The sequence below is a fragment of the Sciurus vulgaris genome (genome assembly GCF_902686455.1).
Source record: "Sciurus vulgaris genome assembly, chromosome: 7".
NCBI classification, from domain to species: domain Eukaryota; kingdom Metazoa; phylum Chordata; class Mammalia; order Rodentia; family Sciuridae; genus Sciurus; species Sciurus vulgaris.
Genome location: NC_136467.1, coordinates 97,999,353 through 98,026,271, shown reverse-complemented (window position 1 = coordinate 98,026,271; position 26,919 = coordinate 97,999,353). Strand labels below are relative to the sequence as shown.

The 26,919-nt window shown below is 37.7% G+C and overlaps 1 long non-coding RNA gene across 1 annotated transcript in view; it reads right to left on the bottom strand.

The window, feature by feature from the left end:
* Positions 1–8,090: 8,090 nt before the first annotated feature.
* LOC306665334 overlaps positions 8,091–26,919 on the bottom strand; it is a 46,450-nt gene continuing 27,621 nt past the window's right edge. Inside the window, exons 2-3 of the long non-coding RNA XR_013764984.1 lie at positions 15,143–15,204; positions 8,091–8,167 (exon numbers count right to left, since the gene is read on the bottom strand). This is a non-coding gene — a long non-coding RNA (uncharacterized lncRNA). The remainder of the gene's footprint in view (positions 8,168–15,142; positions 15,205–26,919) is intronic.

Here is a 26,919-nt window from a genome sequence, read left to right as displayed (position 1 = left end):
TCACTTACATAGTTGTCAGAAACAATCGATCTATCTTCTGCTAATTTTTAACTATTTCAAACTACTATGATAGTTCTAAACCACCAGACTTCAAAGTCAGATGACCTTATTTTAAATTCCAGCTTTAATGATTAATAGATATATAATCTAAAAAAAATCTAATATTTTAGACCTCAATTTCCTCATTCATGAAGTTAGGATAATACTACTTAATGGCTCTGGATTCAGATGCACTTTTTATGTTTTTACTTTGGTTCTGCCACTGTCTTGCTAAATAATATTGAGCATGTTAAACAATATTTCTTGTCTTCAGTATTACCTCATCTGTAAAATAATACCTACCTCATGACATGGTTATGAAGATAAAATGACATAAAATATCTAGAATAATGTAGCACTCAGTAAATATAATATGTTTGGTGGCTATAATTCTTTTTTCCAATCATCTGTAATTGGACCATTCCAAACCCAGTCAAGAATACATATTTGTCAAAATGTTTTGATTTTTATATAGTCATTTAATCAAAAGTATGTCTTTATATTATTATAAAATTGAGTGAAGTCTTGATGTAATGTTTATATGAATATTTAGTAAGACTCCAAAATCAAAGATACCTGAGATCATTAGTTTTTCAAACTTTACTTAGCAATAAGCCTGTTTTTCAAATAAAAATAAATGGACTGGGAATTCTCAAAAGATGATACATAAATGTGTACCAAGTATACAAGGCAAATAAAAGGAAAGTTATTTCATTGAACTATAAACCCACAAGGCTAACACATTTGGGGCATTTATTATATGTCAGGTATGATTCTAAAACTGTACCAGTTCCTATGGTGATTCTGGAGCTCTTCCTTGAACAAATAAAGTGCAAAGAACACAATTTAAAACACTGTCCTATGGAATTAAGCTACTCAGGGGCAAAAGTCTTATGACATATATACTAACCAAGTATCAGCATAGTACTGGGCAGTCTGGATGATGAATAAATACTGGCTGAAATGGGTGGCATAGAAAAATCCAAGTAAATCTCAGGGTGACCCCACATGCTCTTAAATGGTGATGCCTCATGTTCCTCATCTCTTCCTCAGGGCAAAAGGAACTCTTTTCTACGTCCTAAGCAATGAGGCTTGGATAAATTTTGTCTACAAATATCAGTCTAGCATATGTCCTGGAGATATTTAGAAGCACAGACTAGGTCATATACTGAATGACTATTAAACTTGAATTGTGCCTAGAGTTATCCTGGTTCTTTTATGGACCACACAACTATCATCCATCTCTGAAATATCTCAGGACTCTAGAATGACTCCAGGGACCTCTTCCTAAAATTGACTGGAAATTTTGCCAGCTCACTAAAGAATAATATTGACTGTCCCAAAGACCTCCAGAGTTTTCTTGGTCGAAGTCTGTGTTCGTGATTTGGAATTTTCCCAGGCACCAGGAATTATAGTGTGAACTAATATTTACGCAGGCACTCTCCCAATTATTTTCAGTTTTCAGTTTCAAGTTAGACATCAAGTAAAAGGCAGAGCAGGTGAGGGAAAGGCAGGCAGCAGCATCAGAGACACTGAACTTGGCCTTGGCTCGTCTCCTTTGGAACATCTATTTTCTGAATGCCATTATCTCTCTCTCCCAGAACTGAATTTCAAGATCTGTTCGTAAGGCCAGAGATTGATCTATAGTTCTATTTCATGGTTCACACCACTGGCTGTTTTAATAACCACAAAGTGAATATTTATTGAATTTTTATAGTTGCTTGATATTTTGCTAAGATATTTAGGCATTGTAAAATGTGCAAGCATTCAATGAACATTTGGAAATTTAAGAATTCTAAAAAACATTTTATGTAAGAACTCAGGTAAGGTAAGGAAACAAAACAACTAGGAATAAGATGAGTTTTTATTATGACCTAACAAAGGCAAAGCTGAAAACTAAAAATAGTGATGTTCAGGACTGTTTTTAAACATTTGAAATGAAGGCAAGTTAGGAGGAAGAGATGGGTTGGAAAATCATTTACTGGTATAAGTCAATGGAGAGAGAAAAATTTAGAGACTTTTATAATCTCTATACCATTATAAAATATTCTAAAAAAGTAAAGACCATTTTTAAATTAAAGTACTGGTAGGCACTCAGATTAATAAAGCAACACCATTATCACAGAGGTTATTCATTACCATAGAGATCTCCACAATTAATAATGATCTTATCCTTTGCCATCTAATGCTATAAGATACCCTTGAACCTTTACGAAATGATCTCAAAATGCAGTTTCTATATCTCAACCATGGCAACTGATAATGAAAAGTAGTTATACTCTTCCTAAGTCTATAAAACCTTCTGAAAAATGTAAAGACATTATGAAATTAGTTTGAAAAGAAAGATAAGTTAACATTTATTACATAAATGATTATTTCTCCTAACATCTAATTTTTACTCCTATCTTACTCAGCTAGATTTGTGGTTGATGACATTGCTTTAATGAATAGCCTGAGCCCTATTTTAACTAAGTGGCTCATTGGGCTAGAAATAGAGTTTCCTGTGCCGTAGTTCTAACTCTGAGTAGTTCTGTGACCCTGTGCAACCTTCTCAACTGGAATTTCAAATCATCCTAATTCAAGCTAAAATGTCATTTTCCATCTACTGGATGAATTGCATAAGGGTTATGATATGATTATCCTCCTTTATACAAATGCTATGAGCTCTCCACATGAAAGAAAAATGCTATAAAATTATTTCTATATTAATGTTACATTTAATAGCCTGCAATGATTTAACTTATAGAGGGTAAGTTGGTAGTCTCAAAAAGAATAGAGATTTGATTATCCTTCAGAGTTAGTAATCCTTGTTAAAATACATAGTAACTTCGGTGTGTGTGTGTGTGTGTGTGTGTGTGTGTGTGTGTGAATCTGAATTGTCAGCTTGATTGGATTAAGAGAAGACAAAGATTATGAGGTTTCTGGGTGTGTCAGTGAAAGTATTTCTAGGAATGATTGTGGAACAGCAAACTGAGGAGACCATCCCTAAGTGTGGGCAGAACAGTCCAAGAGGTTGGGAGCCTGGGTGGAACAAAACTCAGAAGAACAAAGAAGCAGCAGCAGATGCAAGCCAGATTCTCCTTGAGCGGGTACTTCAGTTGCTCCTTCACTCTTCCAATGCAAACTCTGACCAGTGACTCTCTAGAGAGTCTCCAGGTTTCTAGTTCCAGACCGGGGCTGCATCATTGATCCTTCCAATTCTGGGGCTCCAGTTTCTTATACTGAGCATCTACTAATGCTCCCACCTCTCCAGCCTGCAGACGGCCATTGTGGGACTATCCACCTTCTGGTCCTATAAGCCAATTTAATAAATCCCTATTTTATAATCATACCTAATAAATCCCCCTTTATGTATGTATGTATAATATATATACATAATAAATATATACACACATATGTATATTGTTAATACTGTTCCTCTAGAGAACCCTGACTAGTGCTACCGTATATGTATGTATATATATTATATTTATATTTAAATGACCGTTATCTTGAGTATTAGAAGCAATAGGATTCACTAGTCTTAACAGCTGTTATTAAAGTCTTGAAGTTAATATAAAGAGTGTGTATTAGAATCACAAACAGAGTACTGCCTCTGCAATGCGCTGCTTCATGACTGGTCAAATCACAGTATCTTGGCCACAAGACATAACGATAATCAAGATAATCATACTGTCTCAATTTTGTTTTGTTTCAGAAGACTTAAATGAATTAATGGATGCTATGGCTTGAATGTGGTTTGTCCCTCAAGGATATTTAAAACATCTTCATTTCCTTGAAGACTTTTTGTTCAATAGGTATGAAGTTTCAGTTTTCTTAGATGAGTAAGTCCTGGAGATCTGACATATAGCATAATACCTATAATATTTTCACTCAAAAAATTGTTAGAAGGGTGACTCATATTAGGTATTCTTTTATAGGCAAAATAAAAAAAAATAAAAGGACACAAGGAAACTTTAGGACAACCTGGATATGTCTATTACCTTGACTGTATCATATTATCATGAGTATTTTTAAATATCCAAATCCACAAAATTATGCACATTAAATATATGCAGCTTTGTGCATTTATTGTATCTCAATAAAGCTTTAAAAAAAATGGAAAAATTTAAACAAAAACTAAGCCAGGCAGGGTAGCACACACCTGTAATCCCAGCAGCCTTGAACACTGAGGCAGGAGGATCATGAGTTCAAAACCAGCCTCAGCAACTTAGCGAGGCCCTAAGCAACTCAATGAGACCCTGTCTCTAAATAAGATATTTAAAAGACTGGAGATGTGACTCAGAGGTTAAGTGCCTCTGGTTCAATTCTCAGTACCCCCACCCCAAAATCACAAAAACTAAAATAAAATATTCCATCATTTCTTGGGATAGCATGAGTGACTCCAAATACCTAGAAGCCAAAAAAGGTTTCCTACCACATTATGCCCTGTTACTTCATGAAGTTCCAAACTGCAGATGAATTTCACTTTGCACATTTTTATTCCACACTTCCATAGATGTTGGATAAGTCATGTTGTGTGAATTTCTCTGTTTAGGTTCACCTCCACATTTATTATTCTTTCATCTAAACTCAGCAAATACACAGACAACACTTGCACTGGGATGAGGTTATTTGTTAGATCAAATAGATAAAGCATCCAAAATGGAACAAATTTACTCATTCCCTATTTTCCTGAGCATTGAGGAGACAAAAAAGCTCATAAGCCTAGATTCTTTCATTTCTATCTCAAATTTCATCTTCCCCTGCCAATTACAAGGAAAATATCATTTGAAAAAATTAAAAAGCAGAGTATTTAGCTGAGGGTTGGCCTTATGCCCCATCTCTGGGGGAAAAAAAAATTACCAAAAGGCAACATGATTCATTGCTGCTGTCTCAAGTGCTCCCAGCACTAGAACACATTTGTATTTTAAAATTTAGCACTCCCTACAATAGAGGTGAGCAAGTCAATGGCCAAGGGATCCTGTAAGCTGACACTGATGTCCAAACTGAGAAGAAATGAATATGTATCTTTGATTTCCTACATCCTACCCTTTCTTAAGTCTGTCAGTCCTGCTTTATACTTTCTACTTCATATACTTGAATAAAAGTGTGTGTCTATAAAGTTTAATTCACAGAAAATTAGTTGCACTGTCCTTATCAAAAACCTATATAAAACAACATAAAAACAATTACCAAGTGACAGCTAGTGCCAATTATTAGATATCGTCCCTTGGCTCCAAACTTCTATAAACTGCTTTGCGATGCTGCAGCTGGAAGTCTGCAGACCCCAGTTCTGCTTTGCCCACCAGCTCTGAAAGGCACCAGAGGGAGTGTATAACCTAGAAAAGTAGACTTGCATCTTCCTCTTGGCTTCCCTATCCTGTGAGCATCACCCCATTAAAGTTTCCTCACCTCAGCAGCAGCAGTTCTTCCCCATAGCTGCAACTAAATCTGTTTTGCGGTGTCTCCACTCCTTACAGAACCTGTCTCCCCACACCTGTTCCCCTTCACCACAAAACTCCCCCTGGCACCAGCACTAGCCAAGCAGTGACCCTGTGAAGTCTGAGTTTCAGCTTTGCAGATCCCGACTGTAAATTCCTAAGTTTTAGTAAGTCCAACTTCTCTTCTTCATTTTCTCTGTCCCAGGATAGTAGCTGTTTCCTGTAGTTCCTACCTCCTTGATGACTAGCAGTCACTTTTTACCCTTTCCATTACCTGATTAATGACTCTGTTTAGTTACTAATTCTTCAGATTCTCCTTGTTGAAACAGCAGGTGGATGTCTGTCTTTTTTCTGGACCCTGACTAATATACAGCTTAATATATAAAAAGTGGAATTATATAAACTGGGTATACCAAGATCGTTTTAAAAATAAAACTGTAAAAGTGTGGAAGGGAAGAGGTTAAAGTAAAAGTGTAGCAGATGTAAAAGTGTAGTAGTTAGATGAAAGAGGAAAATGGTGGAAGAAAGGGAGGGAGTAAAAATACTGTCCCCAACTTTTCACACAAATCCTGTACCTACAGGACATACAGTGATAGTACAACTGTATGGGGAAATTGCATAGGTGATATGTGAAAGAACTAGAGGTTAATGACACATGGCAACAAATCTGAGAAACAAGAGAAGAGAGAATGTAGAACTTAATTAAATTATTTTATAATGTAATAAGATGTTACATAAAGATGTAATGTAAGCCAGGTGTGGTGGCCTGTAATCTTCCCAACTCTGGAGGCTGAGGAAGGAGGATCACAAATTCAAGACCAGCCTCAGCTGCTTATTGAGACCCTGTCTCAAAATTAAAAATAAAAAGGGCTGAGGATTCAATAGTAAAGTGCCCCTGGGTTTAATCCCCAGTACCAAAAAAAAAAAAAAAAAAAAAAAAAGGAAAAGTAATATAATAAGCACTTTATTAACTATATTGAGGTATAAACTTCAAAATAATTGGAAACAAATGATTAAAGTGTCTTTTGGGGACAATACTGGAATTGTGCAAAAGTGAGAGAAAGGCAGTTGTCCCATAAGTCTTTCCATTTAATTTTTAATATTCTGTTACTTCCATCATTTTTTTTAAATTTTTACCTTCATTTAAATTTAAACTTTAAAAATGCAAAGAAGGGCCTTTTACTTATGGCATAATGGAGCATACTACTTTTTTTTTTTTAACATTTCATATGAAACAAGCAAAAAAAAAACTCTGGAAGATGGAAAGGCCATTGATTAGGAACCTTAGGATTGAAGGAACATCCCAGCTGTGAGATGCCTGGGGTTTCTTTTCTCCTCATACATCCTAGACTTGGAGCAAAAGAAGCCAGCAGTGGGGAAACACCAATGAGCATAAGCAAAGAAGCCCCCGACAAGAGCCCACTCCTTCCAGTCAAAGAAGCAGGAAAGTGGAAGCCCAGCAAGACAGCACACCACCACCACTGAAGCAGCCCCACCAGCCCCTGAACTTCCACCCTTCCATTCCTTGTAGTGCCAGGGCCAGCCCAGTGGAGAGTCAGGACTTCCGACTTGGCCCAGAGGTAGTGGGGCCACCTCCCCTGCGGTATCAGTTGAAGTCAGTTGATGAGCAATGATAAAGCACTGGTTGCAGGCGGGATTCTGGGTGTGGTTTTCAGATCCAACCATTAGCAGTGATGAAGTCTTCCCCAGGCAGCCTTGTGGGGAAAGCTGCTCTCCCTGGCAGATTGGGTTCTCTGACAGCACACTGCACACTTCACACTTAGAGCAGAATCAAGGATTCCGGCCTGGCTGCACTGGCTCTTCTGCACATCGGCATCTCTAGGCCAGGTACCTGTATCCTGAGGTCTTCTTCGGAGGAAACCTGAAGGCACTTTTCTCCACTTTGAGTCCTCCTAGTCCTTCTCCTCCCCACCCTGGATCCCTGGGTCGGTAACACTGCAGTAGCCTTTTGTTTGGGGCTCCTTCAGCAGTGAGACAACTCCACATCTGGGTGATACACACTTTTCCCCCAAATATCAAGAATGCTTTTTTCTCCTTGTTTTATAAAACATTAACTCCATAGTATCCAATTTTTGTGTTCTCTAGGGATTTTGTTCTCCCCTCTGAGTTCTGTAATTCTGATATAAATTAAATTTAAGCCGATCCAACTGGGAGTTGCTAAATCCCATAAAAGCAATTTACAGTCATAAAGAGAAGCTGTAAAATTGATATTAGAACTATTCAACCCACAACCTCCTCCCACCCTCCACTGCCTTCACACACACACACACACACACACACACACACACACACACACACACAAAGTGCTTGCCTTTTATGAAATATGCTAAAAGTGTATCCCAGGTAACCGTAGTCTGCATAAAGGTATTGATTTTAAATTCTCCTTCATCAAGTATAAGCCAGGAACAAACATTATCTTGACATCCTGAGTGCTACAGCATAAAAAAGCTTGTGAAATCAGCAAGGCCTATCTTTCCATCCTTGACAATTTTGAACACCAAACTAATATCCTTTTGTGTTCAAATGGGGATCCCAGGTAAGCAAAGAAACAGTTATCTAATTGCTGATACCTGATAATTTACAGACCTTTTTTTCCACAGTTCCCCATTTTTTTTTTAAAGACAATAAATATCATGGCCATTACTCTGCTGCAAACTTGTATTTTTCCTCCAGGTGATGGGAAACTAAAAATATAAAAAAGGCAGATTATAGTAGGGAAATAAGCTATTCTTGATCTGTCTCCACAATTTAAAGTGTCTTAACACAGATTCTTGTTTTAACGTGCTAATTTGAAATGTTTGGGAGACAAACACTCAGCACATGAAAGCATTTCATAACAGCTGGTCAGCCGATCAGTTCCCTTCAATTTATACTCTCTAATCCTTCTCCTAGCAATTCAGAGTTTTTAGTCACTAAATTATTATAAATGTGTTTTTCTCCTTGTGGCTAGCTTGGTTAAAATAAGATTATGAAAGGGGACACTGTCTTCTTGTGACTGGCTTACAGAGAACTATTATCATAATCAAATAACAAAAATGTTAAAAATACTCTAGCTCCATCAAAACTCTGCTCACATCTAAAATCCATCTAACATATCATATGTGTATGAAATTTAAGCCAATCAGTTCGAATAAAATAGTTGACATTGGAGACCTATTTTCTTCAAGTTATTGATTTTTTAAGAAAAGCTGTTATGAAGTTCTTAATGATCTGTATATCCCAATATTCCACAGGATAGCATAATAAATACTAGCACCATTATTTTTAATTCAATATATAATTGAAGACCTATGACAGATGTAAATTATAGCATTCAGACTATGTGGTTTCATAACAAAAGTAAATCGAGTCATTAAAAAATAAAACAGCTATTTTTGCAGTTCCCCTCATGCTGAGAGCAACACTCCAGTTCCCTAGGTGTTTGTTTGTGTTTTAACCAAACACTCCTATTAATAACACCTCATATATAAAAATAAAATGTTTGCACAATCAAGCAGGTCCCCCACCCACCTTCTTCCCCAGTAAAATGCTTCTTCTGTTTCAGTTTGCATTATCCTTCTTAACTAAGTAAATCTGCTTTTAGTTTTGTGGCTTGGATAGGAGGTATTTGTCTACAGGACTAGACAATGAGTGAATAGAGGCATAATTTTTCTAAATAAGCAGAACATTCAAGTACAGCCTGCACAACAGCTTCTAGATGTATAGTCTTGTGACCCAGAATACCTGCAAATTGCTGCTTTTTCATTCACTCAGTTTCAAATGAATGTCCTCAAATAGTCATGGCTTATAGATAAATTGATCTCTGGTGTTTAAATTCTTACAAGATGAAATTTTGTCTGAAAAACTATGACTGAAAAAAAATTGTTATTAAGAGAATTATAGCAAGTTCTCCTGACCTCAGCAAAGGTCAATGTTTCATTGTAGTGGTTCTGGAGACTTTTGTATTAAATCAACAAATAATTATGAGGAACCTACTCCTTGATAGGCACCATAGAAGTCCTCATAATTCCAGCAGTCAGAAAGAAAGGCATGATTCCAGCTGCTTTGAGCCTTCAGTGTAATTGAAGACAATGTGAAGCAGGAAATACAAGTGGTAAAGTGCAGGCATATGGTAAAGATGTGGCATTCAGATGCAAGATTTCCTTGTTTTAGTTTTGGAGTTACATTGATCCAGATGCAAATGTTCTCTTCCTTGCTCATGAGAAAGACATGTCTTATTATATCTCTTCAGACCAAATGTGAACAGTATCTTTACCACCTAGAGATTGGACCAGTTGAAAGTATAGAGACAAAAACCACACGTAAATTGAAGATGGTTGCTGCCATCTGGCTATCATGTTCTTATTCATGGAAAGAATAAAAGGAGGAATAAGGGTAATTGACATCCATTCCTGATCACTTTTATCAAGAAAGTCAAATTTTCCCAGGAATGCTTATGATAGATTTCTTCCTACATCTTATCAGCTGGAACAAAGTCATGTGGTAAGCTCCTTTGCCTTCTGGCCTCTGGTCAGGTTGGGCAAATGAGAGATGCGAGCGAGGACTGGAGAATGGGAGCAAAGAGATCAGGGAATTCCCTCCCTGTTCCTCCCTATTGTCCCACTTCAGCACTGCAACCCTGGCAGTGGCTATATCCCCCAGAACAGAATCTCGTGCTGAGCACCCTCCTCCATGCTGCCCCATGTCTCTGGGCTCTAGTAACAACCCCATCTCTTGCCTTTTTAGGGAAGGGGAACAGCCCCCACTGTGGCTGCTCTCTGGGTGCTTTGTCAATGCCTTTAACTCTGGCCACTTCTAAATGACTGCATCATTGAAATCTTTTCAGTGGATAATCTGAGTGAAATTCTGTCCCCTGCCAACACTCCAACAATACCTGTAGACCTTTAACTGCAAAGAAGTCGAAAAGCAGGGAGCAGGAGAGCCATGTTGACTTGGACAAATTATGACGTGCTACCTGAGGAGCATGCTGGGCTATCAGACAAATGTAGAATCGGGTGAAAGAAAAAATGGAATATGGCTATTGGATAGGTGACTGACATTGCCTACTGTATGAGATTACAATTAGGACCAGATTAAAGGCAACCGGGGTGATTATGTTTTACTCATTTTATTTTCCTCAACTAACTCAGTGTCTGGTGAAATACATGTCTGCCAGTAAGTAAGTAATAATACCTTGCTCTTCTAGAAAGCTCTGCCGTCTACAAAGTATCTTCATATACATTACCCCATTTGATCCTTGCAAATAGCCCTGTGAATGAAGCAATACAGGCAATTTTCTCCCTGTTTTACAGGTGAATAATCAGAAGTTCAGAGAGAATAACCTCTTGCCTTAGGTCACACAATTATTAAGTAGTAGAGCCAGACAACAAAGTCGGGTCTTCTCACTTCAAGTTCAGGCCTCCAGAGCCAACCCTGGGCCAAATGTAACTAAAAGGATTGAGGACACAAAACTAAAACCAGAGTTGGCTGGAGTCATGCAGAGAAGATAGCATTTCCTTTCCATTTCTAACATGCATCAGCAGAGAGAATGGAGGGCTCCTACGAGCTTCCCTTTGGAGAAACAGCATTTGTTTCCAACTGAATTGGCTAAGAGTATGAGCTTTAAGGACCCACCAACACAAGCTGGAATCCTAACTTTACTACTTACTACCTATACAAACTTCAGCAAGTTATTTTATCCCTATGAGCTTTATTTTCCTATTCTATAAAATGCAGATGTTGGGGGCTAGGGATATAGCTCAGTTGGTAGAGTGCTTGCCTTGCAAGGACAAGACCATGAGTTCAATCCCCAGTACCACAAAAAAAAAGAAAAAAAAAATGCAGATATTAAGAACCATTCTTATGATATTGCCCTAAGATTTAAATTATATCAATTATGGAAAGGGATCAAATTCATAAGTATGGCATCCTACATTTTTGATATTTGTGATTGTAAATTATTTTGAATTCTCTAACAAATTTTCAGAATTTTGAATTTTATTAAGAAACAGGATATGCCAAGCAGGGTGGCACATGCCCATAATCCCTGCTACTTGGGAGACTGAGGCTGGAAGATCCCAAGTTTGAGGCCAGCCTGAGTAATTTAGGGACACTTAGTGATAAAAAAAATAAAAGAATTTGCGCTATAGCTCAGTGGTAGAGCAATTGCCTAGCATGCATGAGGCTTCTGGGTTCCATCCCCAAGTAGAGAAAGAAAGAAAGAAAGAAAGAAAGAAAGAAAGAAAGAAAGAAAGAAAGAAAGAAAGAAAGAAAGAAAGAGAGAAAGAGAGAAAGAGAGAAAGAGAGAAAGAGAGAAAGAGAGAAAGAGAGAAAGAGAGAAAGAGAGAAAGAGAGAAAGAGAGAAAGAGAGAAAGAGAGACAGAAAGAAAGGAAGGAAGGAAGGAAGGAAGGAAGGAAGGAAGGAAGGAAGGAAGGAAGGAAGGAAGGAAGGAAGGAAGGAAGGAAGGAAGGAAAAGAAAGGAATCAGGATAATGTGGTATAGAGAAAGCAAGAAATTTCATCAAACAACTCCCAGAAAGGAATAATTCTGGTTTTTCACAAGATTTTAATTTAATATTTCTGCATAGTAGTTAGGGTTTTCTGGGAAATTTTTACCAGGATTAGATTGAAGGACAGCCTTGAAATCCAAAAGATTATTGAATTAGGCAGTAAAAGATTTACCTCCCCAGAGTTGTTTACACTTCTAGAAGATGAGACCAAGCTATAGAAACAGTCCAGTCCCTATGAATTGAAAATCTTGCAATACTTGACTTACCTTTCCCTAGAGATAATGTCTCTAAAAAGTAAAAATTCAGAATACTTCCCCACCTTTTCCCAAGCAGAATTTTTTTACACTAGGAAGCAAAGATATCTCTCCCTTTCTCAAAAGATGAAGATATATCTGTTTCCTATAAAGCTCCAGATTTGTATCTTCAGAATTCCTCTCATACAGTGCAATCTTCCCATTCCCCTCCTTATACACAAACACAGGCCCATCCACCAGACCCTCATTTCACCATCTCAGAAGGGAGGTGGTTGGGAGAAAAGAGAACAAGGTTATTGCTGTAGGCAAGAATACTCAGGCCCTGTCTCAGAAATTTCCTGTCTACTTTCGGGATAATACAAATAAAGAGAGTTATGAAGCAGTTATCAGTACACACTATCTTCAGTGCCTTATGTGAATTAATTTATTCCTTATAATACTACTATGAGTTTTGTGTTCCTATTTTTTTCATTTTAAGTTGGGGACACTGAAGCATAGATAAATTTGCCCCAAGTGTCCCAACTAGTAAATAGCAGAGTCAGGATTTGAATCCAGGAAGTCTAGTGCCAAAAGATGTGCCCTAAATACCATTGCATGCTGCCTCTAACCAGCAATCTTTCTCACTAAACATTTGTGATTCACACTGAAATAGGATTCACTGTGTCCCACAACTAGAAGTCTCTTATTCATCATATCCAACTACTACTTTTGCCAAAGAAATTTTCCTTATAAAGAATTTTATAAGGAAATTGTCCTTCTGCCCCATCATTGTGAGTCTTGAATAAGTACACACACATATCCATTTAATGATTCATATAAAGTTCTCATTCCTCAAAGTAATTCTGCCAGTTCTGCTCAGACTAGGTCCATGTGGGCCATGGGCCCTCAGGTATTAATGGCCAAGGGCTAAACTAATGGGCCTGAGAGTTTTCTTTTTCTTCTTTAAGATAAAATGGTCCCTGATATCTAAACTACTTTAAATATATTCAGTACAAAAAGTTTTCTACATCCCCATTCAGCTTGTCTTGCAGAAAAACCTGTGAATCTAAGAAACTAGCAGGAAATTAATGGAACAGTTGGAGAGAGTTTGATATGAGCTTTTATCTATAAAGGAATAGCAGTGTTAAGAGAAACCAACAAGGGCTGGTGCAGCTCCCCAGGACCAAGAACAACTAGGTCTCACTCTCACCTCTAGGTCTGAAGGGTCAGTGACTGTTACTAGACCCCACAGAGAAGAGCTGTGAGTTGCAACTGTGGACTGCCTCTCAGGAGCTGTGACCTTTAGCAAAGAGACAAAACCAATAACAACCCAGGAAAAATTAGACCAGAGGAATAAATACACAACTCCTTTCCACCTCATTATCACCTCCACAGAAGCCTCCAATTGACCAAACCCAACCTGAAAAGGAGGGCAGGGGGATTGGTATAATCCATAAAGTCAGCCTCCCAGGTACAAAAAGACAGGAGATACTTAGGAGAAGAAATGGAAACAGGCAATCACACTCTGGGTTAAAAGAGCATCCATAGGAGAGTTTCTCTGATGTTTGCTCTTTGCCAAAGGAACTTTTTTGTGAGGGAGGGAGGAGCCAGGGATTGAACCCAGAGGTACTTACCCACTGAGTCACATCCCCAGCCCTTTCTATATTATTTATTTTGAGACAGGGTCTCACTAAGTTGCTTAAGGCCTCACTAAGTTGCTGAAGCTGGCTTTGAATTTGCAATCTTCCTGCCTTAGCCTCCTCCCAAGCCACTGGTGTCAAAGGAACTTTTTACCTTAAAAATACTACTGTTTTCTCACTCATTAGTTGCATGTGTGCGGGGCAAGATGTACACAATTAAGAGCTTCTCTGCTATCAGAAGCAATGACAAAGTTGTGACGTGCCTCCAGACATTTATCAAGGAGAGAAAGTCCTGGCTACCACAAAGATGCCATCCCAGTTAGAGAAAGCTGGATGTGCTGGTAGGGATCCTGTAAGATAACTGTGGCATCAAAGGAATGCAGCCTGAGGCCAACCAAGGGGGACTAACTAAATGAGTTTTACAGAGAACTGGACTAGGTTCCAGAAAAACCTTGTCTAGCCAGGAGAGGATTCCATTACTCTTTAAGGACAGAGAAAATTGAAGTTTAGTGAACATGAATTCTGTCAAATTTTACATGTGTTATTCCATTTGAAGACACTGATTGTGAAACTTCTACTTTAAACCTGGTTGTTATTAAGCTATCTTTAGCATATGTGATAAAGGAAGAATTCCAACTATCTAAGATTCTAGGGTTTTACAGTTCTTAGGCTTTCTTTTCTGCCTACTTGACCCACAAATCCAATGTTATTCCAAGCCTGTTTTACCTTGGAAAGACACAGGAATGGTGATAAAGTTACAACAAGGACTGGATGAACACTATTTGAGCCTCCCCCTTTGTCCCTCACTTATCTGCCTATAAAGCATATTATCCATAAAGCAGCCAAAGTGATTCTTTTGAAATATGTTAGATGATGTTATTTCTCTGCTTATAATTTTCTAATAATTCCCTATTTGAGTTACAATAAACTGCAAAGCTCACAAAGACAACAAAGCCCTATAAGATTTTTCCAAACCATGCATTATGGTGCACTTGTGGCTTATGAAATCACAGTATCTTCTTAAAACTCAAGTCAAATTGAATTGAATACTTCATATTGAATTGGATAAAATAGAAATATTGGAGTGGATAGCAAATGAAAAAATGTTTCATGAGAAGTTTTTTCAGTTTTAAGAATGTAAGTGTGTTTATAATATAAAAAGCATTTCTTACTTTGAGTCATTGTCAATCTTAAAAAAAAAAAAAAAAAAAATCCTTTCCTGTGTACCTCCACCCTACTTCCTGACTTCATCACCAACCTCTGTCCTCTGACTCACTCTGCTCCAGCACACTGCTTACCTTGTGTCCTTGAGTCCTTCACTAGGGGCATCTTCCCCAGAAACCCACAAGAAGTCTTTTACCTACAAATCCAAAAAATTTACACCTTACTTTTTTCAGGTTCAAATGTCACATTCCTAGAGAGAACTTTCTTGACCTGTCTGACATTAAAAGAAAGAAAGCAATGATTGCCATTCCCCAGACAGTGACACACAGGATTAACACAGAAAGTCAGAGGGATGATTGACCTGGACCCAGAGCACATTCATTAGACTTGGAAGCATAGAGATTTTATTCATTTGTTTGTTTGTTTTGAGGTACTAGGTATTAAACTAAGGGCACTTTACCCCTGAGTACACACACAGCCCTTTTTATTTTTTAATTTTCAGATGGTAGCACTTAATGAGAGTCTTGCTAAGTTCTGAGACTGGCCTCAAACTTGTGATCCTCCTGCCTCAACTTCCCAGCTCACTGCGATTACAAATATGCTCCACCGAGCTTAGTTCCATGGAGTATTGAAGAATAGGAACATATTCTTATAAAAAAGATCAAGGATTTGTTTATTCAACCAATATTTATGTGCCAAATATTAGTGGCCGAATAGATGCCAGTCACAGCCTCAAATGCTGTGACAAAATGATGAAACAGATAGACAACATATTCTAGTGGGAATATAAGGACAATAAATAAGCAAACATGCGAGTAAACTAATTGTAAAAGAATCGGGCCAGAGGGCTGTAAGCCCACACAGAGAGACAAGTGTGGTAAAGCGGTAGAGATTGAGTACCTAAGAAGGGGCAGGCAGGGTGGCAGTTGATCCAGCCAAAAGGGTCACGAAAGACCTCTGTGGTAAGTCAGCTGAAAGGAGCCAACCATACAAAGTTCTGGGGAAGAAATCTCCTGGCAACAAGAAAAGCAAATCCTCTGAAGTAGGAGCAAGTCTACAATATTTGAGATAAGAAAAAAGGCCAGGATGGCTAGAGACAGTGAGCAGGGAGAACAGTAGAGGGAGATGAGGTCAGAGAGATAGCAGGCTCTAGACAAAATATACATTAGGTTCAAGCAAGTGTTGTTAATGTTGTTTTGAAACAATGCTAGTGCTAAAATAATTCTTAGAAGCGAGACCCATGATGCAAAAAAAAAAAATTAATAATCATCATTCTATGAGGCCAGTATTATCTTAAGAGCAAAATCATAAAAATCATAAAAAATACAAAAGACAGATGCAAAAATTCACAATGAAATATAGCAAACCAAATAAAAAAGCACATCAAAAATATTATGCACTATGATCAAATAGGATTTATCTAACGATTTGTGATTTAATAAACATATCACATGAATAAATGAAGAACAAAAAATCATATGATCATCTTAGTGAATGCAGAAGTAGTTAATAAAATTCTACAGGGAATTATAAAACAATGATGAAAGAAATTGAAGAAACTGGGTATAGTGGAGCTTGCCTATAATCCCAGTGATCTGGGAGGCTGAGTCAGGAGGATCACAAGTTCAAAGCCAGCCTCAGCAACCTAGCAAGGCCCTAAGCAATGTAGGAAGACCCTGTCTCAAAATAAAAAATAAAAGTGGCTGCTATCTAGTTCAATGGTAAAGTGCCCCTGGGTTCAATCCCTAGTTAAGGAAGGAAGGAAGGAAGGAAGGAAGGAAGGAAGGAAGGAAGGAAGGAAGGAAGGAAGGAAGGAAGAAAGGAAGTTGTTAATGCTCATATTACCCAAGACAGTCTATATTCTGTGCAAGCCCCATCAAAAATAACAATGACATTCTTTACAGAAGTAGAAAAAAACATTCTAAAATTTATGTGGAACTGTAAAAGACCCCAAATAGCCAAAAGAAGATATACAAATGGCCAACAAGTACATGAAAAAATCTTCAACATAGATTCTGTGGGGCTATTTTATAGTGAAACATATAGTTATGCCATTAAAATAATTGTTATAAAAAAGTACTTAATGTCACGAATCATAAGAGAAATGAAAATCAAAATCATATAAGATATCATCTCGGCCTAATTAGAATGGCTATAACCAAAAAAACAAAAAAAAAAAATTCTTGAGAGGATACAGAGAAGGGGAACTTTTGCAATGTTGATAGAATGGTAATAAGTACAGTCTTTATGAGAATAGTGTATATGTTCCTCAAAAAAACTAAAAAGAAAACTACCAAATCATCCAGCAATCTCACTGCTGAGTATGTAACTAAAAGAAATAAAAATGAGTATGTCAAAGAGAGATATCTGTACTTCCATGTTTAGTGCAACATTATTTATAATAGCCAAGATACAAAATGAACCAAGGGTTCATCAATAGATGAATAGATAAAGAAAATGTGGCTAAAGAAAATGGATAAAAAAAAATATACAAGACAGAATTTTGTTCAACCATAAAGAATAATATCCTGTCATTTGTGGCAACATGAATGGAACTGGAGGACATTATGTTAAATAAAAAAGTCAGGCACAGAAAAGTAAATGCCAGATGTTCTGTCTCATAATATATGGAAGCCAAAAAGGTTGATATTATTGATGAGAAAGAATAGTGATCCCTAGAGGCTAGGAAGGATGAAGGTTGGACAAAGGGTACCAAAATACAATTAGATAGGAAGAATAAGTTCTAGTGTACCAAATTATCATGTTGTACCCATAAATATGCATTTATTGTGTCAATTAGAATTATTTTTAATTTTAAAAAAGAGGAAAAAAATTTGCACTACATCAGGGGAAGTCAGAATATGATTTTATTCTCGCTTTTGAGAAATAAAGAAAAATTGCTGATTTGAAAAGGTGAGTTAATAGAATAAAAAAAGAACATGTCATTTCCAAATAAAGAATAGAACAAAATAAACCTCAGTTCATATAGGAGGGAAAAAATGAAGCTCAAAAAAAATCCAACAGAGCCAGGTACAGTGGCACATACCTGTAATCCCAGCCACTCAGGAGGTGGAAGCAAGAGGATCACAAGTTGAGGCCAGCCTCAGCAACTTAGCAAGGCCCTAGCAACTTAATGAGACACTATCTCAAAAAGAAAAAAATAAAATAAAAAGAGCTGGGAATGTAGCTCAGCACCCCTGGGTTTAAGGTTCAATCCCAGTACCACAAAAAAAAAAAAAAAAAAAAAAACCAAAAGAAACAAAACCAAACATCACAATAAGTAAGTGGGTCAAAAAATCAACTGTTATTAATAACAAGTACAACTTAAAGTGATAAAAACAAATACAAATAAAAAGTACAGTGGCTGTATTAATAACAGACCAAACAGAATTTAGGGCCTAAAGCATAAAACAGGATAGAATAATAAGGCAATATATTGATTTACTTAACAAAATATCACTGTCATGAGAATTTATATGACAAACAGCTTAGCATCAAGATACACCAAACAAAAAATTACTAGAATTATATGGCAATACAGGTATAAATATAAAATAGATGACATTTTCAGACCAGTAGGCAGAAGACAGAAACTATTTTTGTTTTAATTTCATGCATGCAGAATAATGTACAAAGTACAAGACAGAAGATCACTTTACATTTTGGTTCCAAAAGGGCTTTCCAGTTACATCTCCTGTCACTTCCTTTGGGCCAGTTTTTCCCCACGGCATCCTCTTAATTCCCATCATCCAACTATTGTCTGCTCTCCAGCCTGAAGAGGACGTTCACATCTCTGATGCTTTGGAGTTCCTTCTGCTAGAAACGGTCCCTTTAAGACCCACCCCACTGCACCATTTGTCAAAACTCTGCTGCTCTTCAAGGTCCAGTTCACTTGGTGAATCATCCCTCTCCGTATACATGGCCCAACACCCTGGTAGAATTTATCACCGGTCCCTCTTTGTTTCCACAGCCCTTTTATTAATGCCTCTCTTCTCACTTTGAAATTTTGACTACTTACTTTTCATTTATTCAACATTAAGTCAGACATTCAGAAACACTTGCTGATTTCCAACTATACTCCAGGTGCTGGCATATACCAGTTTAGAGGGAAAAAGAAACGGTCAAACATAGCCCCTTTCCCAAACAATACTCCTCTAAGTTCTCATGGATCATGTATTATACTAGTAAATTCTGAGTTCTTGAATGTCAGGGTCACTTTCTCTAGCACCAGCATCCTTCCTGCCTAGAGCAGGTACTCAAAAGCTGCACCTGTTTCTCTTGTCCCTTTTTATCTACCTCTCTGAAGTTAAAAAAAAAAAAAAAATCTGATGAGAACTTCTGAAACCTGCCAATGGGATATGGAAATTTTCTATTTTGAAGGAATCTAATAAATTAATAAATACCATCAATCCCAACTATCAGCAGTTAACCATGATAACATTCACTTACAGAATTTTTTGCCACCTAGAAATTTTTGTTGTTTCATCTCCAGATGATGCCTGCAGGGTCTTCACTGTGTACCAAATATTGTCTGAGCTTTCTGTATTCTGTATTCACCATTGAATCTTCTTAAAAACACTTATGTATTGTTTTATTTCTCTCTTTTCCTCTTTTTTTTTTTTTTTTTGTGTGTGTGTGTGTGTGTGTGCTGAGGATTAAAGCCAGCAGTGCTTTACCACCAAGTTACACTTTGTCACTGAGTCACACTCTAACTTTTCTCTATTTTTTATTTTGAGATGACCGCACTAAGTTACTAAGTTGCTGAGTCTAGACTCACACTTGCAATCCTGATGCCTCAGCCTTCAGAGTCTCTAGTACTACAGGAGCGCACCACCACTTCCAGGTTCTTGTTTCTTTTTATAGATGTAGAAGCAGAAGGTCAGGCTAATTAATTGTCCAAGATCACATAGATGATCAGGGATGGAGCAGCATTTGCACTCAGTCAGGCTAGTTCTGAAGTCTGTGTTCTGATACACTACACAATAACAAGGTAGATTGGGCAGATCTTTTTCAGTGTATGATGGAATGCACAAACCTGTTACCCTGGTAATTAACCTTTGTTAGGTTCTTCTATTTGTAAGATATACACATTTATTCAATTTACCTGAAGTAGTATACCATGAGGAAAATGATAAATTCACACATATATGGCAACTTAGGAAAAGCAGGAGTCATTTAGGACTGGCCTCACAGAGTCAAACTAGGCCATTCACATTGCTCAACTTCCTGAACCCGAAAACTTCAAGAATCTTTAATGTTCCACTATTAACCTATCTGCCACTGTGCATCCTGTTCTCTTTCTGTTATAAACTGTATTCTTCTTGGTTAAAGTTATGAGAAGATTCTGATTGAATAACCCCCAAACTCTTTGGATGGAGTCTTTGTTCCAGGCCCTCCTGGAGGATTAGTGTACTGGGAATGACTGCCCTTGAGCCCAGTTCCCTCTCCAGTCTACCACAGGCAGGCCGGAGGAAAGGAGAAGACCAGATCCTTTCATTCAAGTCAGTTGAGTCGATACAAGGTCTGGACACCTGAAATTTTTTTCCTGAAAACTTCATTGTTGTTTTGTTTTTCTTTTTGTTTTGGTTCTAGGAATTGGACCCAGGAGCACTTTACTCTTGAGCTACAACCCCAGCTCTTTTTATTTTCTTTTTGTGACAGAATCTCACTATCTTGCTGGTGGTGGCCTTGAACTTGCAAACCTCCTTCCTCAACCTCATGAGTTGCTGGTGTTACAGGCATGCACCACCATGTCCAGCTCCCTAAAAAAGACTCATGTGCAGGACAGAAACTCCCATTTCTATGATTCATATAAGAATTAAGAATGTGTTACCATCTTTTATTCAATACCAGGGATTGAACTCAAGGGCACTTAACCACTGAATCACATCCCCAACCCTTTTTTGTATATTTAGAAGACAGGGTCTCACTGAGTTGCTTAGGGCCTCACTAAGTTGCTGAGGCTGGCTTTGAACTTGAGATCCTCCTGTCTCAGTCTCCAGAGCCACTGGGATGTACTGATTACCTTCTATTATTATCTTTTATTTCCATACAGTGACCATAATGATCCTTCTGAGGTATGTATATCAAGTCATGTCAAAATGTGATTTGGCCTCCTCCTTGCACTCCAGTTAACAGCAAGAGTCCTGAAGCTGGCCTGCAAGCGCACACCATCAGCACTCCCCTCTCACCTCAATGGCTCTGGCCTCCCCTCGCTGCCTAGAGAAGAGTCCTTCTCACCATTCCTCAGACACACAGGTACGCACCAACCCCCCAGAGCCTTATCTGGCACCCTTACTCAGCTCTCCCCACCCGCCACCCCGTAATCCTTTCAGGCTTCTGACTTTCATTTTCTGCCTCTCTCCGTGATAATACAATGTAAGTTTTACAAGGTAAAGGATTGTGTTCACTAGTATATCTCTTTACTAGAGCAGGACTTAGCTCAGCATATGCACCTAGTGAAATAATGTTGAATGACTGAATTTGCCATCAGTTATATAAGGCATTATGCACCCTTTCACCCACACCTCTGAGTTCTGATACATTTCTAAAAATGTCCTGAACTTCCCTGTTAAAGCTGGATTTTTAAACTGAGATGAATTGAGAATGTTATTTGAACCAAGAAAAACCCTATGTAATTGAAGAAAGTGGAGTTCAACAAGTATGACGTTTCCATTTAATAGTGGTTAACTGCGAAACAGGTTTGTTAATTTTTAGAAATCTTTCTAAAGTAGTGTAGACTGCTGTCAGTGTGCCTGCCGATAGCAACCTTTCTGTTATTATAAACAGTCGTGGAATGGAATATCTGCCAAATGTGAGGGCTGGCATGTCTCTACCACAAATAAAGTGCTGGCTTTTTTGACATCTATTGTGACCACTCCAAGGCTTTTTTGTTTATGTTCAGGTTCTCGGTGCAGACTTGGGCTGGGTTGCCAGAGGCCCAACTGCCAAATAAGCAGTGTCACTATATATAGAATTAAATGGCAGTCTACAAAATAGGAGATCTGGTTTTGCTACCTTACTTGGCTCTATGTTCATCTGGAGTTCATCTGGAATCTTAAAACATTAGGAATATGTACATGAAATATTTATTTAAATGTCTTACTTGAGATGAGATGTTAGATCTAGTAAAATTTACTCTCCAGGTAAATGTAATCTTTACACTATTCCTAAATCTATTTCCCTGCAATTTGTGTCAGTGGCCTTAAGAGTCAAAATTATATCCATTTTTTTAAATTTTCAAATTATTCTTGGCACAACCTTAGGTTTCTATTACTTTGAAAACTGTAAATATTTTGGTAATATTCATGTCAAAAGCTTTTATTTATTTATACCTTCGACCTTTGGTCAGTCTTCATGGAACCCCCTGAGTTAAATTGTACATGCTTACTCAAGTGTGGGAATGCTGTATGTTGTTGATAATTAAATGATAGCACGTATCCATAATTGAAGGTACAAAATCTAAGAAGGTTGTTCAATAGAATGTGGATGCCATTCTATAGGAAACCGAGCTGTTGTTATTGAAAATTTTTGTCAGCAATAGTCATCTGATTTTCATAATTCCCCAAAGGAATACGTCTTTCCTTAAAAGATTATTTTGTATAGCTGTGCCTCATAAAATAATATTTCATTTCTGAAAGAGGTGCTTTTAAATTAAGAACAAAACAGTCTCTTCTTCTGGTTATAAAGTACTTGGCAAACCTGCATAAAAGACACTGTGCTAATATAGAACATTACTATCTCACTGTTATTTCACAAAGTCATAAATAACTTTTGCCATACTAAAAAAATAAAATAAAACTTAAAAAAAAAAAAAAAGACTCACCATATACAGAAAGGACAACCGAATATCTTAACTGGATTGAACTCAGGGGCACTCAGCCACTGAGTCATATCCCCAGCCCTATTTCATATTTTATTTAGAGACAGAGTCTCACTGAGTTGCTCAGGGCCTCACTAAGTTCCTGAGGCTGGCTTTAAACTTGAAATCCTCCTGCCTCATCCTCTTGAGTCTCCTGGGACTGCAGGCATGTGCCACTGCACCCAGCTATGAATATCTTAACTTCTGTGCCAGAGAATGAGCAATTCAGATTTGTTTGAAAAACTAACATTTAATTTATACTTAGGGCAATCCAAGATGGCGGACTAGAGGGTGACTGCATCTCCAGTCGCTCCAGAACCCAGGATTCAAGAAGGGAAGGCATTGAGAGACTCGGGCTAAAATAGAGCCACGGGGTGACTCTCCCCCACCTGGTGAAGCACTGCACGGGCGGCAGGCCCAGATTCGGGTGCTTTATTAGAGTAGGGCAGGGCAGCTAGAGTCCTCCCCAGGCAGCCCTGAGCACTCCAGCAGTGGGCTCCTCCCACACGGCCAGATTCTCCAGCATCTCGGAGCAGGCCCCCCAGCCCCCAGTTTGAGCCTTTCTGCACAGAACCAAGCTTCAGGTCCCTGAACCAGGGCAGCGAGTTCCTGCCCGCAGGTTGCTTCAATGACCAGGACAGGGCAGCCAGGGACTTCCCCAAGCAGCCCGCAGCCCGGCGCCCTCTGGCGGGAAGCGCCTTTCCAGGCTAGCTTCTGGGAGCAGACCCCCCAGTGACAGCCTTTCTACACAGAGCCAGCTCCAAGTCCTGGAACCAGTAGCAGGCTAGGGGCAGCTTTCCTTGTAAGCACTGCATTACCAAGTTACTCCAAGACTTCAGGCTACTGAAGGCAGGAAGGTGATACACTGGAAATCTACAGGGACACTATAAGCCAATAGAAGAATTCTGCAATGTCACAAAGTCCCACTGACATCTGACCAATATGAGAAAACAAGGGAAGAAAATGTCCCAAACAAACCTAGATACTATATCAATAAAACCCAATGACAGCACAGCAGAAGAAATGTCAGAAAGCGAGTTCAGAATGTACATAATTAAAACAATCAGGGAAGCAAACAAGGAGATGAAAGAGCAAATGCAGGCATTGAAGGAGGAGATGAAAGAGCAAATGCAGGCATTAAATGATCACACCAATCAACAGTTAAAGTAGCAAATACGGGAAGCAAGAGATCATTTCAATAAAGAGTTAGAGATATTGAAAAAAAACCAAACAGAAATCCTTGAAATGAAGGAAACAATAAACCAAGTTAAAAACTCCATAGAAAGCATAACCAATAGGATAGAACACCTGGAAGACAGAACCTCAGACATAGAAGACAAAATATTTAATCTGGAAAACATAGTTGACCAAACAGAAAAGATGGTAAGAAATCATGAACAGAATCTACAAGAATTATGGGATATCATGAAAAGGCCAAATTTAAGAATTATTGGGATTGAGGAAGGCTTAGAGAAACAAACCAAAGGAATGAACAATCGATTCAATGAAATAATATCAGAAAATTTTCCAAATCTGAAGAATGAAATGAAAAACCAAGTACAAGAGGCTTATAGGACTCCAAATATACAAAATTACAACAGACCCACACCAAGGCACATTATTATGAAAATACCTAACATACAAAATAAAGACAGAATTTTAAAGGCCGCGAGAGAAAAGAATGAGATTACATTCAGGGGGAAACCAATAAGAATATCAGCAGATTTTTCAATCCAGACCCTAAAAGCTAGAAGGGCCTGGAACAACATTTACCAAGCCCTGAAAGAAAATGGATGCCAACCAAGAATCTTATACTCAGCAAAACTTACTTTCAGATTTGATGATGAAATAAAATCCTTCCATGATAAACAAAAGCTAAAGGAATTTACAAAAAGAAAGCCAGCATTGCAGAACATTCTCAGCAAAATATTCCATGAGGAACAGATGAAAAACAACGATGCAAATCAGCAACGGGAGGAACTAGCTTAAAGGAATAGCCAAATAAAGGGGAAACCAAATCATGTCAAAAAACAAAAATGAGTCAAATGACTGGGAATACAAATCATATCACAATAATAACCCTGAATGTTAATGGCCTAAACTCATCAATCAAAAGACATAGACTGGCAGAATGGATTAAAAAGAAAAATCCAACAATTTGCTGTCTGCAAGACACTCATCTCATAGAAAGAGATACCCATAGACTAAAGGTGAAAGGATGGGAAAAAACATACCATGCACACGGACGCAGCAAAAAAGCTGGAGTATCCATCCTCATTTCAGATAATGTGGATTTCAAGCCAAAACTAGTCAGAAGGGATAAAGAAGGACATTACATACTGCTTAAGGGAAGCATGAATCAGCAAGACATAACAATCATAAATATCTATGCCCCAAACATTGGCTCATCCATGTACGTCAAACAAATCTTTCTCAATTCCAGAAATCAAATAGACCACAACACAATAATACTAGGTGATTTTAACACACCTCTCTCACCGCTGGATAGATCGTCCAAACAAAAATTGAATAAAGAAACCATAGATCTCAATAACACAATCAACAATTTAGACTTAACCGACTTATATAGAATATACCATCCAACAAAGAACGAACACACTTTCTTCTCAGCAGCACATGGATCCTTCTCTAAAATAGACCATGTCTTATGCCACAAAGCTACTGTTAGCAAATACAAGAAGATAGAGATACTACCTTGTACTCTATCAGATCATAATGGATTGAAATTAGAAAGAAATGACAGAATAAAAAACAGAAACTTCTGCAATACCTGGAGATTAAATAATACACTATTATATGATGAATGGATAACAGAAGACATCAGGAGGGAAATAAAAAAATTTTTAGAAGTAAATGAGAACAAAGACACATCATATCAAAATCTCTGGGACACTATGAAAGCAGTACTTAGAGGAAGATTTATTTCATGGGGCACATTCAACAAAAGAAGTAGAAATCAACAAATAAACGACTTAACACTACAGCTCAAAGTCCTAGAAAAAGAAGAGCAGACCAACACCAAAAGTAGTAGAAGACAGGAAATAGTTAAAATCAGAGCTGAAATCAACACGAAATTGAAACAAAGAAACAATCAGAAAAACTAACAAAATAAATAGTTGGTTCTTTGAAAAAATAAACAAAATTAATAAACCCTTAGCCACACTAACAAAGAGAAAGAGGGAGAAAACTCAAATTACTAAAATTCAGAATGAACAAGGAAATAACACAACAGACACAAGTGAAATACAAAACATAATTAGAAGCTATTTTGAAAATCTATACTCCAACAAAACAAAACCTTGAAGACATCAACAAGTTTCTAGAGACATATGAATTACCTAAACTGAACGAGGAGGACATACACAACTTAAATAAATCAATTTCAAGCAATGAAATAGAAGAGGTCATCAAAAGCCTACCAACAAAGAAAAGTCTGGGACCACATGGGTTCTCAACCAAGTTCTACAAAACCTTTAAAGAAGAGCTCATTCCAATACTTCTCAAAGTATTCCATAAAATAGAAGAGGAGGGAACTCTCCCAAACTCATTCTATGAAGCCAATATCACCATGATACCTAAACCAGACAGAGACACATGAAGGAAAGAAAATTTCAGACCAATATCCTTAATGCACATTGATGCAAAAATTCTCAACAAAATTTTAGCACATCGCATACAAAAATATATTAAAAAGATAGTGCACCAAGATCAAGTGGGTTTTATTCCAGGGATGCAAGGTTGGTCCAACATCTGGAAATCGATAAATGTCATTCACCATATCAACAGACTAAAAGTTAAGAATCACATGATTATTTCAATAGATGCAGAAAAAGCATTTGATAAAATACAGCATCCCTTCATGCTCAAAACACTAGAGAAAATTGGGGTAGTGGAAACATTCCTTAACATGGTAAAGGCCATCTACACTAAACCCATGGCCAATATCATTCTAAATGGTGAAAAACTGAAAGTATTCCCCCTAAAAACTGGAACAAGACGGGGATGCCCTCTTTCACCACTTCTATTCAA